Genomic DNA, 14679 nt, shown 5'->3' on the forward strand with positions numbered 1-14679 from the left:
TCCGAACGTTGACCCCGGGGGAGTTCCTAGTTGACGTGCATCAGCAGGGCTCCCCCTGCTGGAGTTAACCCTTCCCGGTCTTCAAGCAATCAAGCTGAAGCCAGATAGTGAATAGGACCAATGCCTAAGCCAATACCGCTCTTACCTGTAACCAATAAAGTTTTGGCCTATTTAAGCCCATTAACCTTATTCATTGGTGTCCTGTGTCTTTATTTTCCACCAGGGGGAGGCGGGAACTCGCCACACAAACAGTGTCATCTACTTCAACCCTCTGCCATGCAGGAATCACAGCAAAGTAATAATTTTCATGCACAAACTGTTGTGGCTCTATGATCGTCCCTCACTTTTTCTTGAACTCAAAAGCCCCAAGTGATGCACCCTTTCCTTGGTCTCCTTCCTCTGTATCATGGGATGTCCATCCCCAGTGAGGAGCTACGTTGTGTAGAAACTGCTCTCCTTCTCATGAAAGGTTCTTCCTGTGAAATGTGCCTCATCTTACACCAGCCTCCTTCAATTGCTGCCTCTTTTGATTGTGCCCAGCTTCCCCTTTCTTGTGAACCACAGATTGATTTGCCACCATGATATCATCTCCTCAATTCTGGAAATGGAAAAATCTGCATGTTCTCCCCCCTTCTGGTGACTTCAGCCAAAATCCTATATAAGAAGAATCCTGGAGGAGCTTTACAGTAGGTACCGAGCATCAGAGGAACTGAGAAAGCCATTTGGACAGTCCTCAAATCTTCATCGCTAGACAACATGAAGATCTCTCTGGTTGCCATCACTGCTCTCCTTGCCATGGCCTTGTTCTCCATGGCCAAGGCAGCTCCAGGTATTCCCCTCTCCTTTCTCTCTGTTTGATCATCCTAGGAGAGTTGGGGCTCCCTCGGGGGTTCGTGCTGCCTGCTGCTGGGCCTTAATGGGTATGGAGATGCTTCAAAATGAATTGCATTGAGAAAGTCTGTTTAGTGCAATGGTTATGCCCGAGAGAATGACATTGTGTTTGGACTTAACAGAGATTTTAGCGCCTGTTCCTTGGCCTTGATAGTCCTGAAGTTGGGCACTCGAGGAAGGTGGAGAGCAGGGGCTGGTAAGAGGAGAAGGGTATGCCTGGGGACCAGATAGATAGTCCTGAGGGGCAACATTCAGACCCCAGACCTGATGTTCCCTGCTCCTGCTTTCAAATGTAAGGGTTATGGATAGATATGGGGGGAGGGTAAACCTCAGCTCAAGCAAACCTTCATGTATCTGGTGATAGTTGCTTATTTTTTATTATTTTTATTTTTAATATTTTTTAAATTAATTTTCCAATATTTACTACAGTTTTGCCAATTATACAGATTCCAATTAATATCAAAACAATTCCAATTAATTCCAAATCTATACTGTATTATCAAAGTGCGAGTGAAGCCTGTTCCTCCCTTCCCTGGGAGGAATTTCCAAGAATGATTTACCCTCTATCATTCTTGTTTTTCTTCACCTTCGATGCCCACAATGTTGTGGGGGCTCCCTCCATTAAGGCAGATAGGAACTGGAAACCCGCCACTTGGTTTTCTTTAATGAATTTTGTAAATAAATGACAATACCTGTTTTTTCCACCTCTTATAGCTGCGCCGGACACATCTCCCTGCTGCAATAAGTATCCCAAGAGCGTATTCCCAAACAATATTGTGAAGAGTTATTTCCGCACCAGCAGCATATGTAATCTGCCTTCTATTGTGTAAGTTTCAGGTTCTGGGGGAAAGCCAAGGGTCCAGTGGGCTAATATTGTCCAAACAGTGGTGGATGGATGAAGGTGATGAAGAAAGGTTCAAGCATTTGTGAGCCAGTTGAGTGTGAGGGAGAATATGGCAGAGGAGGCAACAGAGAGATGGAAAAAATTATGAGAAGGTCAGGCTGAAATGGATAAATTGTCCCCTGGAAGCAGAGATTGGCAACAACTCCCTGTTAGTTGTGGAGAAATCTTTCAATTTCTCTCAGTTTTGCTTTTATTTATATTTTTTTTAAGCCTGAGTGGAAATTCGTAGACATTCTGGAACATATTTTCCTCAGTCTTTGCATTTTTGCAAGGAATTCTCCCCTAATGAATTGCATCATTACCGTATTTTTCACTCTATAAGACGCACCAGACCACAAGACATACCTAGTTTTTGGAGGAGGAAAACAAGAAGAAAAAAATTTGAATCTCAGAAGCCAGAACAGCAAGAGGGATCGCTACGTAGTGAAAGCAGCAATCCCTCTTGCTGTTCTGGCTTCTGGAATAGCTGCGCAGCCTGCATTCGCTCCATAAGACACACACACATTTCCCCTTATTTTTTAGGAAGGAGAAAGTGAGTCTTATAGAGCAAAAAATACGGTATATGTTATTCTCTCTCTCATGTGTGTATAATATGCATTGCAATTTCATACTGCAAAATTCAGGGAAGTACAAATCATGAAGACAAATTGCATTATGTTGAGCGTATTGGTTTGGGAAGTGGGGATTTGAGTATCCACTTTAAAAGTATGAGAAGAACCAGTTTCTGCCCCATCTCTACACCCTACGGCAGGCACGGGGTCTCTATTAAGGCTGGGCCTGATGTAGGAGATGAACTGCCCACCTGTTTGTCCCGTCCCAAAAGAAGTGAGGCCGTCAGGCTAATGGAGAATTAAAAGTACACATGCAGTGCCACATGGTGAATGTCTGTTTCTTTTCATGGCAGGTTTATATTCAACAATGGACTATCAAGCTGTGCTGACCCAAATGCCCAGTGGGTCAAGGATCTTATGGAATATCTTGACAACAAGAACAAACCCACCAGCTGAACCTGCACCACTCCACCTGGTACCAACTGCAGAGCCCTGACTAAGAAAAGGCACGTCTGAGCCTCAGTGGGCCCTGACATTGACAAGCACTCCTTTATTAGCTACATCATCTTATCTGATAAACTTCACACTGTTTCAGGGAGTTCTGTTCCTGCAAAGAACTGTATGTTTCCAAGCAACTTTGTGAAACTGCTATGTCGATCTCAAGCCTGTCACTACATGCCCCTATTTATATGTGTTAATTTATACATTTTAATTTATATATTTCAAATGTATAATTTATATATTTAAAAAACAGATTTTGTTCAAACTCTTGGCTCTCTAAACTGATGGCAGAGATATTGAGAAGGTGTAACTTCAGCATATCTGAATTCCTACTGGCTTCCAATAAATAAAGATATAATAATATGCTTTTTATCTCAGCCTCTTCCTTTACCTCTGTTGTCCTCTTGGAATACCAAATTTCAAGAAGGTTGGACCAGAAGAACGAGGAAGGGAAGGGGAGGTCCATGCTGAATGGGGAGGGAGGTTTGCAATCTGAGGTTCAAGTTCATGGTTTAACCAAAATGTTTTCTTTCTTTTTTTTTAATAAAATTTTTATTGGTTTTACAAAGTTTTTTTAAAAACAAACAAACACTTAAAAAGACATACAAACACGTATAATTTCATAACATTTTTTCATAAACGTCTTTTCCAGGACTCCCCCATACCCCCCCTTTCTGCATCCCAATGTCCATAATTTTATAGCAACTCCCAATTGTTCCTTTCCACCCTCTGTCATCTTAGTCTTTTCTGTATTCTGACCTTATATCACTGTATCCCTTTATTCCTGAAAACCACAACATTCTAACATTCATCAAGTTTATAATAGTCCTTAAGATAGCTTTTAAATTTTCTCCATTCTTCTTCCGCCGTCTCTTTTCCCTGATCACGGATTCTGCCTGTCATCTCAGCCAACGTCATATAGTCCATCACCTTCGTCTGCCATTCTTCCAGGGTGGGTAGATCTTGTGTCTTCCAATACTTTGCGATGAGTATTCTTATTGCTGTTGTAGCATACATAAAGAAAGTTCTGTCCCTTTTTGACACCAATTGGCCGGCAATGCCCAAGAGAAAGGCCTCTGTTTTTTTCAAGAAAGTACATTTAAGTACCTTTTTCATTTCATTATAAATCATTTCCCAGAAGGCCTTAATCTTCAGGCATGTCCACCAAAGGTGATAAAAGGTACCTTCAGTCTCTTTACATTTCCAACACTTATTATCAGGCAAATGATAAATTTTTGCCAGCTTGACTGGGGTCATGTACCACCTGTAAACCATTTTCATAATGTTTTCCTTTAAGGCATTACATGCCGTAAATTTGATACCAGTGTTCCATAACCATTCCCAGTCAGCAGACATAATGTTATGACCAATGTCCTGTGCCCATTTAATCATAGCCGATTTAACTGTTTCATCTTGTGTATTCCATTTCAGCAGCAAGTTATACATTCTTGATAAGTTCTTAGTATTGGGTTCTAACAATTCAGTCTCTAATTTTGATTTTTCCACCTGAAAGCCAATTTTCCTATCCTGTTTGAAAAACTCCATTATTTGATGATATTGAAGCCAATTTTGTACTTTATGTTTCATTTTCTCATAACTTTGCAATCTCAATTTGTCTCCCTCCTGTTCCAAGATTTCCCAATACTTTGGCCATCCGACCTCCATATTGAGTTTCTTCACTGCTTTGGCTTCCACTGGAGACACCCATCTAGGGGTTTTGTTTTCCAACAGATCTTTATACCTTATCCAAACATTAAACAATGCTTTTCTAACAATATGATTTTTAAAGGCGCTATGCAGCTTAATTTTATCATACCATAAATATGCGTGCCAACCAAATGCATTATTGAAGCCTTCCAGATCCAAAATGTCTGTGTTTTCGAGGAGCATCCACTCTTTCAGCCAGCAAAATGCTGCTGCCTCATAGTACAGTTTTAGATCCGGCAGGGCAGAGCCCCCTCTTTCTTTAGCGTCTGTCAATATTTTAAATTTGATTCTGGGTTTTTTGCCCTGCCAGACAAACTTCGAGATATCTTTCTGCCACCTCTTAAAACATTCCATCTTGTCAAGAATCTGCAAGGTCTGAAACAAGAATAACATTCTAGGCAATACGTTCATCTTAATCACTGCAATTCGGCCTAACATTGACAATTTCAAATTTGACCATATTTCTAGATCTTTTTTGATTTCTGACCAGCATTTTTCATAATTATCCTTATACAAATTCAAATTTTTAGTTGTCATAACCAAAATGTTTTCAGCATGACATTCAGTGCTAGCTGTAGCCCAAATTGCCAGGAATGGTGACAGAAATCCATGGGCAATTCTGAGGAGAGGGGAGCAGAAAGAAAAGAACTATATTATTTTAAAGATTTTTACAAAGATGGGTAACCATTCACCATTAATGAGATGCAAACTCATTTTGAAAATGTTCAGATATCAAGACTATTAGGACAATTAAGGTCCTTTTAAAACAAATTCCCAAACAAATTATGATACAATTAAGGGCATATTAAAAATTACAGTGGAAGAAAATATAAAAGGTTTAATGTCATCTTTCTATAAATCTATTATAAAGGTACTGTTTGGTCCTCAGCAAAATTTGAGAAAGTGGTGGGAACTGAATTGTGATTCAGAAATTGAAGAAGAGATTTGGAACAGATTGTGGACAAAACCTTTGTCACAAAAACGCCATATAAACCCATACTGACAATGCCCAGAGAAAGAGCCCTTAAAATTATACATGGCTGGTACTTAGCGCCTAGACTATATAAAACCGATCAGTTCTCCCATGTCTTGGATAGGACATCCCACTCTAGGGACATACCAACACATGTGGTGGGAGTGCCCAACAATACAAAAGTTCTGGGAAAATGTATTTACAGAAATAGCTATGATTACTGTGCAGACAGTCTCCATGACCCTAGGTCTGGCCCCACCTAATTTGTATAGTCATTATATGAGGCAAATTAGAAACAAAGAACTCACAGCACATCTATTAACCACTGCAAGAACAACTATTGCCAGGACATGGAAACATTACAGTTATTAACTATGGACCAATAGTATAATGCAATTTAGCAAAGAGCATTACTGGAAGAAACTGACACAAAAATTAAAAGTAGCAAGAGGCCAAAAGAAACAATGTTTATGCAGTCTGTTGGGAATGTATTGATTTTACAAATAATGAGGCATTGGGTAGAACAGTACCCATAATTTACAGCCCAGTCTAGCATGTGTGAAGTACATATATTTCCTCTTTCCCTTTCCATTTCCCTCCCCATTCCTATAAGTTCTAATTGTTAGTGATGCAAAATATTTTATTTCTGGTCACCAATAGGACCTTCTCTATGGTGGGCGTTCCAAAGAAGGCCCTCTCCCATGTCCCCACCAAGCATGCCTGTGAGGGTGATGAGGTTGAGAAAAGGGCATCCCCTGAAGATCTCAGAGCCCAATGCTGAGTTTCCATGTCCATCCCCACCCCCAGGCCAAAATGAGAGTTCAAGAATTGAAAACAATGGAAGCAGAAGGTTGGTTCCAAAGAGGTGATCAGGGGGATGCAGATCTGTACAAGTGTGAGTTTAGGAGCCATCTGGTGCAATTCAGGATTTTAGAGTGGATGTGATTGGGGGGTAGAAGGTGTCAACTCAGGAACGACAGAGAGTCATAAAGACAGGAGTTTGCTGAACTTATTTAATTCTTTTTAAAACAACAAACACACTGAGTTTGCAAACATGTAAAAAAGAAAGAAAAGGTCCTGCCAATACAGAAAAGGGATTTCTGTGATTCAGAGGAAGGCTGTTCCAGGAAGGAGAACATCAAAGCAAGTTGTCCATGAAAGTGCAAGACATCAGCACAGCTGTTTCTTGCAGTACAGAACTGAAACTGAAAGTGATGGATGGCTTAATTTGTCAGTTTTGTTTCCTCTCAGTTTTTCGTTTCTCCAGCCTTATGTTTGGTTTTCTACATCCATTTGTGGTTTGTTTGGTGCGGTTTTTTAGTGTCATCAGCCTAGTCCTGTGGAACCCTCTGCCAGGGAAGAACCAGCAGGCTTATTCTTTTCCATATTTCAAATGCTTGATAAAAATGTGTCTATTTTGCCAGGCATACACGGGCAATTATAAAGATGGTGTTCCACAATGCTTAACTGGTTTCTGATTTTAAGTTTTCCACATATTTTATATTGTGTCTGTTTTATGTAAAGTTGTTTTGAACTGCTTTGATGTCTTCTTTATGAATTCTAGGTATATAAATATTTTAATGAATAAAGTCCTTCTGAAAATCCACCAGCATTTTAGTGTGAATTCTCTTACATATATACTTATTTGCATGCAATTTTGCAAAGCCATTTCCCCTAAGTGGTGCATTTTCATAAGCTATGTTTCCTACTATGTGCATTTTTAATGCACCTCGGGATATTTGATTGGTAACAAATCACTTTGTATTAGCCTGGGCAAGATAAAGCCATTGACAATTTTAATAGATAAATAAAAATTGCATTTCTGTGCAGATTTCTTGGCTGGAGGATTGCGTTGCAAAATTCAAAGGAATGCAAATTCCAAGGGATGGTTCTGTGTTTTTGAAAGAGCACATTGGGCAGGATGGGGGCGGGGAAGCCAACTGGCCACCTACTGCTCCAAACTCATAAGCCAGAAGAGGTGGCTTATGTTATTTGGTCCATCAAGCTCAGCATTGCCTACACTGACAGGCAGCAGCTGTCCAGGATGTCAGATGGGAATCTTTCTGACGCCCAAGTCAGGGACTGAACCTGGGATGTTTTGTGTGCAAAGAAGATGCTCTTCCATGAAACTAGAGACCATGGAGGCAGTGATGGCCACAAGGAGCAGTGATGGCCACCAACTTGGATTGCTTTACAAGTGTACCAGACAAAGAATGTACAAAGCTGCTTCAAATATATGCTGGAAATGTAAGGAAAAAGAAGGGACTTTTTACCATATGTGGTGCGATTGTAGCAAAATTTAAAAATTCTGGGAAATGATATATAATGAGTTGAAGAAAATGTTCCAATTAACATTTGTAAAAAAAACCCTGAAGCTTTTTTGCTAGGGATTGTAGGAAAAGACCTGTCAAGCAAATTGAAAAACATCTTCATGTATGCGACAACGGCGGCAAGAGTCTTAATAGCACAAGGATGGAAGAATGGATAATCATAAGGAGACAACAGTTTGTGCATGGAAATGATTAGTCCACTGTGATTCCTGCATTGCAGAAGTTTGAAGTAGATGATCCTTTGTGTTCCTTGCAACTCTGCAATTCTATAACTTAATTAAAGTGAGTTCCTGCAGAAGTGAGTTCCATAGTTGAGCCATGTCCTGTGTGGAGAAGTATTTCCAATAATCTGCGCGAATCGTCCAACAATCAGCATCGCTGGATTTCAACCAGTTCTAGTCTAGTTCTAGTTCTAGAGAGGAAGGAAAATTTTCTCTTCTTGCCCTGCATCAGTTTATAAACATCTATCATGACACCTCTTCCTCGTCTTTTTTCTAAATTAAAAGAACAAGAACGCTGCAACCTTTCTGCGTAGGGGAGCCCCTCCATCCCCATTACCTTTTCATGAACTCAAAAGCCCCAAGTGATGTACCCTTTCCATGGCATCCTGCCTCTGTATCGTAGGACGTCAGTGTGTGTAGAAACAGCCCTCCTTCTCATGAAAGGTTCTTGTGAAATTTGCCTCACTCTCCATCAGCCTCCTTCGGTCTGTGCATCTCTCGATTGCACCCAACTTCCTCTTTCTGCTAACCATGGACTGATTTGCCCCCCTGACATCCTCTCCTCAATTCTGGAAATGGAAACTCTGAATGTTTCTTATCTCCCACCCCCCACTTGGTGACTTCAGTCCTGAAGGTGGAGAGCAGGATCTCTAAAGAGGAGAAGGGTATGGTCTGGGGAGGGTGCCTGAGGACCAGATAGATAGCCACATTCAGACCCCAGGCCTGATGTTCCCCACTTCTGCTTTCAAATGCAAGGGCCTCAGTGTAAAGATAAGAGGGGGTAACCCTCCAGTCAAGTGGATGATGTTGTCTCTTGTGATACCCATTCATTTCTTTTTATGAATTTTGTATATGAATGACAATACCGGTTTTTCCCTCCACCTCTTATAGCTGGGGTGAATACATCTCCCTGCTGAACGAAGCATTCCAAGAAGATATTCCCGAAGAATACTGTGAAGGATTATTTCCATGCCATCAGCAGATGTAATCTGCCTTCTGTTGTGTAAGTTTTGGGTTCTGGGCAAAAGCCAAGGGCCCAGTGGGCTAATATTGTCCAAACAGTAGTGGATGGATGAAGGTGATGAAAAAAGGTTCAAGCATTTGCGAGCCAGCTGACTGTGAGGGAAAATATAAGAGGAGGCAGCAGAGAGATGGAGAAAATTATGAGGTCAGGGTGAAATGGATAAATTGTCACCTCACAGCAGAGATTGGCTACAACTTCCCACTGGTTGTGTAGAAATCTGACAATTTCGGCTTCTCTCAGTTTTGCATTTATTTATATTTTTAAAAGTCTGAATGGAATCTTGTAGACATTTGGGTGTGTGTTTTCCTCAAATTTTGCATTTTTGTAAGGAATTTCCTCCTAATGAATTGCATACTTATATATTAGTGTGTGTGTGTGTGTGTGTGTGTGTGTGTGTGTATATATATATATATATATATATATATATGCAGGTTTTGGTGTCTTCGGGTGTCTTCCCGTGTAAGAGTCGGGGTGTCTGTGCGACGTTTCGGCGAGGTCTCACTCGTCATCTTCAGGCTGGTGCTTTCGGCTTCTTGTTACTGGAACAGAGCAGAATCTGGTGTTTGAGTTTCTATAAATACTGTTGAGGGGTGTGGTGTATAGCCTCCAACGTTCTGGGCAGAGAGGAAGTTCCTAGATTAGTGTGCCTTTTCTTCTTTTGTTCCTTAATTACTTGAGGGATATCTTGAGTGATTTCATGAGTGATATTCTGAATACCACTGGGTGGGTCATTAAGTGTAGATTAGTTGCTAAAGCTTTTGTGTCTTGACCTCTTGAGCTTGTGAAGAGTTTTTCTGAGAAGATGGCTGTGCTGCATTTAGTTGTGCTCTGGCTTGGCTTCGTGTATAGGGGCGAGCTGTGGTTTTGTGCCTTGTGCCAGCCAGATCTGTGTAGGGATTGCAGGGGGGTGCAGCATCCGGAGGTGCCACTATAGTTTGGCTACTGGATGGAGTCTGTAATATGTCTGTGGAGAGGGTCTGGGTTTGGGTCTGGTGTGGTTGATTGGTGACGGCGTTCTGTGTGCCTCTGGTTCTGGTGTCGGTTTTTGTGGGGAGGGCTAATTTCCAGATGTCTGGCAGGCGGGACGTGTCGTCACGCTTGTTCATGTTGTGAGGGTGTTTCTCTATCTCGATGGCTTCCATGATTATTCTCTTGTGGTGATGTTCCATGTTAAAGAGCAATTTGGAATCTGCAAAATTAATTTCGTGTCCTGTTTCTTTCATGTGTTGGAAAAGAGAGGAAGTTTTTTCTTCTTTTTTGACGGCATTCTTGTGTTCTGCGATACGTGCATTTATTCGTCTGTTTGTTTGTCCAATGTACGTGGCTGGGCAGACTTTGCAGGGTATTTCATAGATCCCTTGGTTTTCCAGCTGGATTTTGTCTTTTGGGTTTCTGAGGATATTGGCTATTTTTTGGTTGGTGCAGAAGGCTGTTTTGATATTGTGTTTATGGAGGATTTTGCTGATTTTGTCTGTAGTGCCCTTGATATAAGGAAGGAGGGCCATGCCATTGTTTTCTTCTGTGTCTTGGTTTTTGGGGGGTGTTTCTTTTTGGATTAGCTTCGTAACCCTGTTTTTCTGGTATCCATTGGCGATTAACACATTTGAGAGATTCTGTAACTCAGTTGTCAAGTGGTCTTTGTCAGCCAGGCGTTTGGTTCTGGAGATGAGAGTCTTGGCTACGGAGTTTATTTGTGCAGGGTGGTGGTGTGATTGTGCATGTAAGTAGCGGTTGGTGTGTGTTTTTTTTCCGGTAGATAGTGTGTCCTAGGGAGCCATCAGGTTTTTTGTAGATTAGGACGTCAAGAAAGGGCAGTTGGTTGTTGTCTTCTATTTCCATAGTGAATTGTATTTTGGGGTGTAGGCTGTTGAGATGTGTGAGGAAGCTATCTAGTTTTTCTTTCCCGTGTGGCCAAATTACAAAGGTGTCGTCAACATATCTGAGCCAAAGTTTGGGTTTGTGTTCTGACTTGTCTAAAGCATTGGTTTCAAAGTGTTCCATGTACAAATTTGCGATGACCGGTGAGAGGGGTGATCCCATAGGTGCTCCTTCTATCTGTTTGTATCTTTGTCCATTGTGGATGAAGTACGTGTTGGTTAGGCAGTGGTTGGTCAGGTCCAGGATGTATTTGGGGGGGTTGTATTTGTTTTGAATGGCTGTCAAGGCTTCATTAATGGGCACTTGAGTGAAGAGAGATACAACATCGAAGCTCACAAGTAGGTCATCGGGATGTAGGTATTGCTTCTTTATTGTTTCAATGAACTGGAAGGAGTTAGTAACGTGTGAAGCGATGGATTCTGCTGTTGTGATGAACACATCGGACTACCAAGCAAAACTATCAAATCTACTCCAAGACCCTACCTACCAACCTATAAAAACAGATCCCACCACCTATCTGGAAAAAACCACCAAATCCAAAATAAAAGCCTCTCCTATCAGTGAAGAAATCCAGCTAACAATCATCCCCAGAGAAAAATCTTCCAGATGCCCCAAACTCTACAGTCTCCCCAAGATACACAAAGAAGGAACACCACTCAGACCAATAGTCAGCTCCATAGGCTCACCTCTACAAAATCTCGCTAAATTTCTCGCTAAGCAACTTCAGCCCTATGCAGAATCCATCGCTTCACACGTTACTAACTCCTTCCAGTTCATTGAAACAATAAAGAAGCAATACCTACATCCCGATGACCTACTTGTGAGCTTCGATGTTGTATCTCTCTTCACTCAAGTGCCCATTAATGAAGCCTTGACAGCCATTCAAAACAAATACAACCCCCCCAAATACATCCTGGACCTGACCAACCACTGCCTAACCAACACGTACTTCATCCACAATGGACAAAGATACAAACAGATAGAAGGAGCACCTATGGGATCACCCCTCTCACCGGTCATCGCAAATTTGCACATGGAACACTTTGAAACCAATGCTTTAGACAAGTCAGAACACAAACCCAAACTTTGGCTCAGATATGTTGACGACACCTTTGTAATTTGGCCACACGGGAAAGAAAAACTAGATAGCTTCCTCACACATCTCAACAGCCTACACCCCAAAATACAATTCACTATGGAAATAGAAGACAACAACCAACTGCCCTTTCTTGACGTCCTAATCTACAAAAAACCTGATGGCTCCCTAGGACACACTATCTACCGGAAAAAAACACACACCAACCGCTACTTACATGCACAATCACACCACCACCCTGCACAAATAAACTCCGTAGCCAAGACTCTCATCTCCAGAACCAAACGCCTGGCTGACAAAGACCACTTGACAACTGAGTTACAGAATCTCTCAAATGTGTTAATCGCCAATGGATACCAGAAAAACAGGGTTACGAAGCTAATCCAAAAAGAAACACCCCCCAAAAACCAAGACACAGAAGAAAACAATGGCATGGCCCTCCTTCCTTATATCAAGGGCACTACAGACAAAATCAGCAAAATCCTCCATAAACACAATATCAAAACAGCCTTCTGCACCAACCAAAAAATAGCCAATATCCTCAGAAACCCAAAAGACAAAATCCAGCTGGAAAACCAAGGGGTCTATGAAATACCCTGCAAAGTCTGCCCAGCCACGTACATTGGACAAACAAACAGACGAATAAATGCACGTATCGCAGAACACAAGAATGCCGTCAAAAAAGAAGAAAAAACTTCCTCTCTTTTCCAACACATGAAAGAAACAGGACACGAAATTAATTTTGCAGATTCCAAATTGCTCTTTAACATGGAACATCACCACAAGAGAATAATCATGGAAGCCATCGAGATAGAGAAACACCCTCACAACATGAACAAGCGTGACGACACGTCCCGCCTGCCAGACATCTGGAAATTAGCCCTCCCCACAAAAACCGACACCAGAACCAGAGGCACACAGAACGCCGTCACCAATCAACCACACCAGACCCAAACCCAGACCCTCTCCACAGACATATTACAGACTCCATCCAGTAGCCAAACTATAGTGGCACCTCCGGATGCTGCACCCCCCTGCAATCCCTACACAGATCTGGCTGGCACAAGGCACAAAACCACAGCTCGCCCCTATACACGAAGCCAAGCCAGAGCACAACTAAATGCAGCACAGCCATCTTCTCAGAAAAACTCTTCACAAGCTCAAGAGGTCAAGACACAAAAGCTTTAGCAACTAATCTACACTTAATGACCCACCCAGTGGTATTCAGAATATCACTCATGAAATCACTCAAGATATCCCTCAAGTAATTAAGGAACAAAAGAAGAAAAGGCACACTAATCTAGGAACTTCCTCTCTGCCCAGAACGTTGGAGGCTATACACCACACCCCTCAACAGTATTTATAGAAACTCAAACACCAGATTCTGCTCTGTTCCAGTAACAAGAAGCCGAAAGCACCAGCCTGAAGATGACGAGTGAGACCTCGCCGAAACGTCGCACAGACACCCCGACTCTTACACGGGAAGACACCCGAAGACACCAAAACCTGCATTCCTGTACCCGTGAAAATCTACGAAAGCATATATATATATATATATATATATATATATATATATATATATATATATAGCATTGCAATTTTGTACTGCAAAATTCAGGGAAGTGTGGCTCATGAAGACAAGTTGTGTTCTGATGAACGTATTGGTTTGGGAAGCTGGAATTTGAGTGCCCACTTTAAAAGTACGAGCAGAACCAATTTATGCCTCATCTCTACACCCTAGCACAGGCTGGGCCTGATGTAGATGATAAACTGCCCACCTGTTTCTTCCGACCCAAGAGAAGTGAGGTGGTCAGGTTAAAGGAGAATGAAAAGGACACATTCAGTGCCGTATGGTGAATATCTGTTTCTCTTCTTAACAGGTTTATATTCAACAATGAAAAATCAAGCTGCACTGACCCAAATGCCCAGTGGGTCAAGGATCTTATGGAATACCTTGATGGAATTAAAAATCCCACCAGCTCAACCTCCATCGCATTGCCTGACACCAACTGAAAAGACTTTTAGGAAAAGGCACTCCTGAACCTCAGCAATCCCTTTGGTGCATCACTGGGCTTCCCCCAGTCCTCTCAAATTCTGGCCCCTTCATTTGTTAGCGAACTCAAAAAAATTCTGTTTTAACCTTTTTATCTTCCATTCATTTTTTTGGTTCACTAACAGGGAAAAGGGGGCTTGTAGCATTTTTATATTTTGTTTTATTGATTTTACAAAACAAAACAAAATAAAACAACCATCTTTTTCCAAGCAGCTTTGCAAAACCACCGTGTTGATCTCCAGCCCGTGGCTACAGGACTAATCCAGTCCCATGCCCCTATTTATATGTGTTAATTTATTCATCTTAATTTATATATATTTAAAAACCAAGTTTTGTTCAAACTCTTGGCTCTCTAAGTTGATGAAAGAGAGCTTGAGAAGGTGCAACTTCAGCATTCTGGATTCCTACCAGTTTCTAAGAAATAAAGATTTATTAATACGTATGCCTTTATCTCAGACTCTTCTTTTACATCTTTTCTCCTTGGGGAATCCCAAAGTTCAAAAAAGTTGGACCAAAAGAGGGTGGGAGGGAAGGGCAGGTCAATGCTGAA

The 14679-nt window shown here is 41.5% G+C and overlaps 1 long non-coding RNA gene across 1 annotated transcript; it reads left to right on the forward strand.

Moving 5' to 3' along the window:
• The first annotated feature begins 713 nt into the window (after nucleotides 1-713).
• Nucleotides 714-3022, forward strand: LOC309519354. The gene is made up of 3 exons (XR_014213814.1): nucleotides 714-829; nucleotides 1606-1717; nucleotides 2700-3022. It is a non-coding gene; the product is annotated as an uncharacterized lncRNA (long non-coding RNA).
• Nucleotides 3023-14679: the final 11657 nt, after the last annotated feature.

This window comes from Podarcis vaucheri, assembly GCF_965113315.1.
Source record: "Podarcis vaucheri genome assembly, chromosome: 15".
Lineage (NCBI taxonomy): Eukaryota > Metazoa > Chordata > Lepidosauria > Squamata > Lacertidae > Podarcis > Podarcis vaucheri.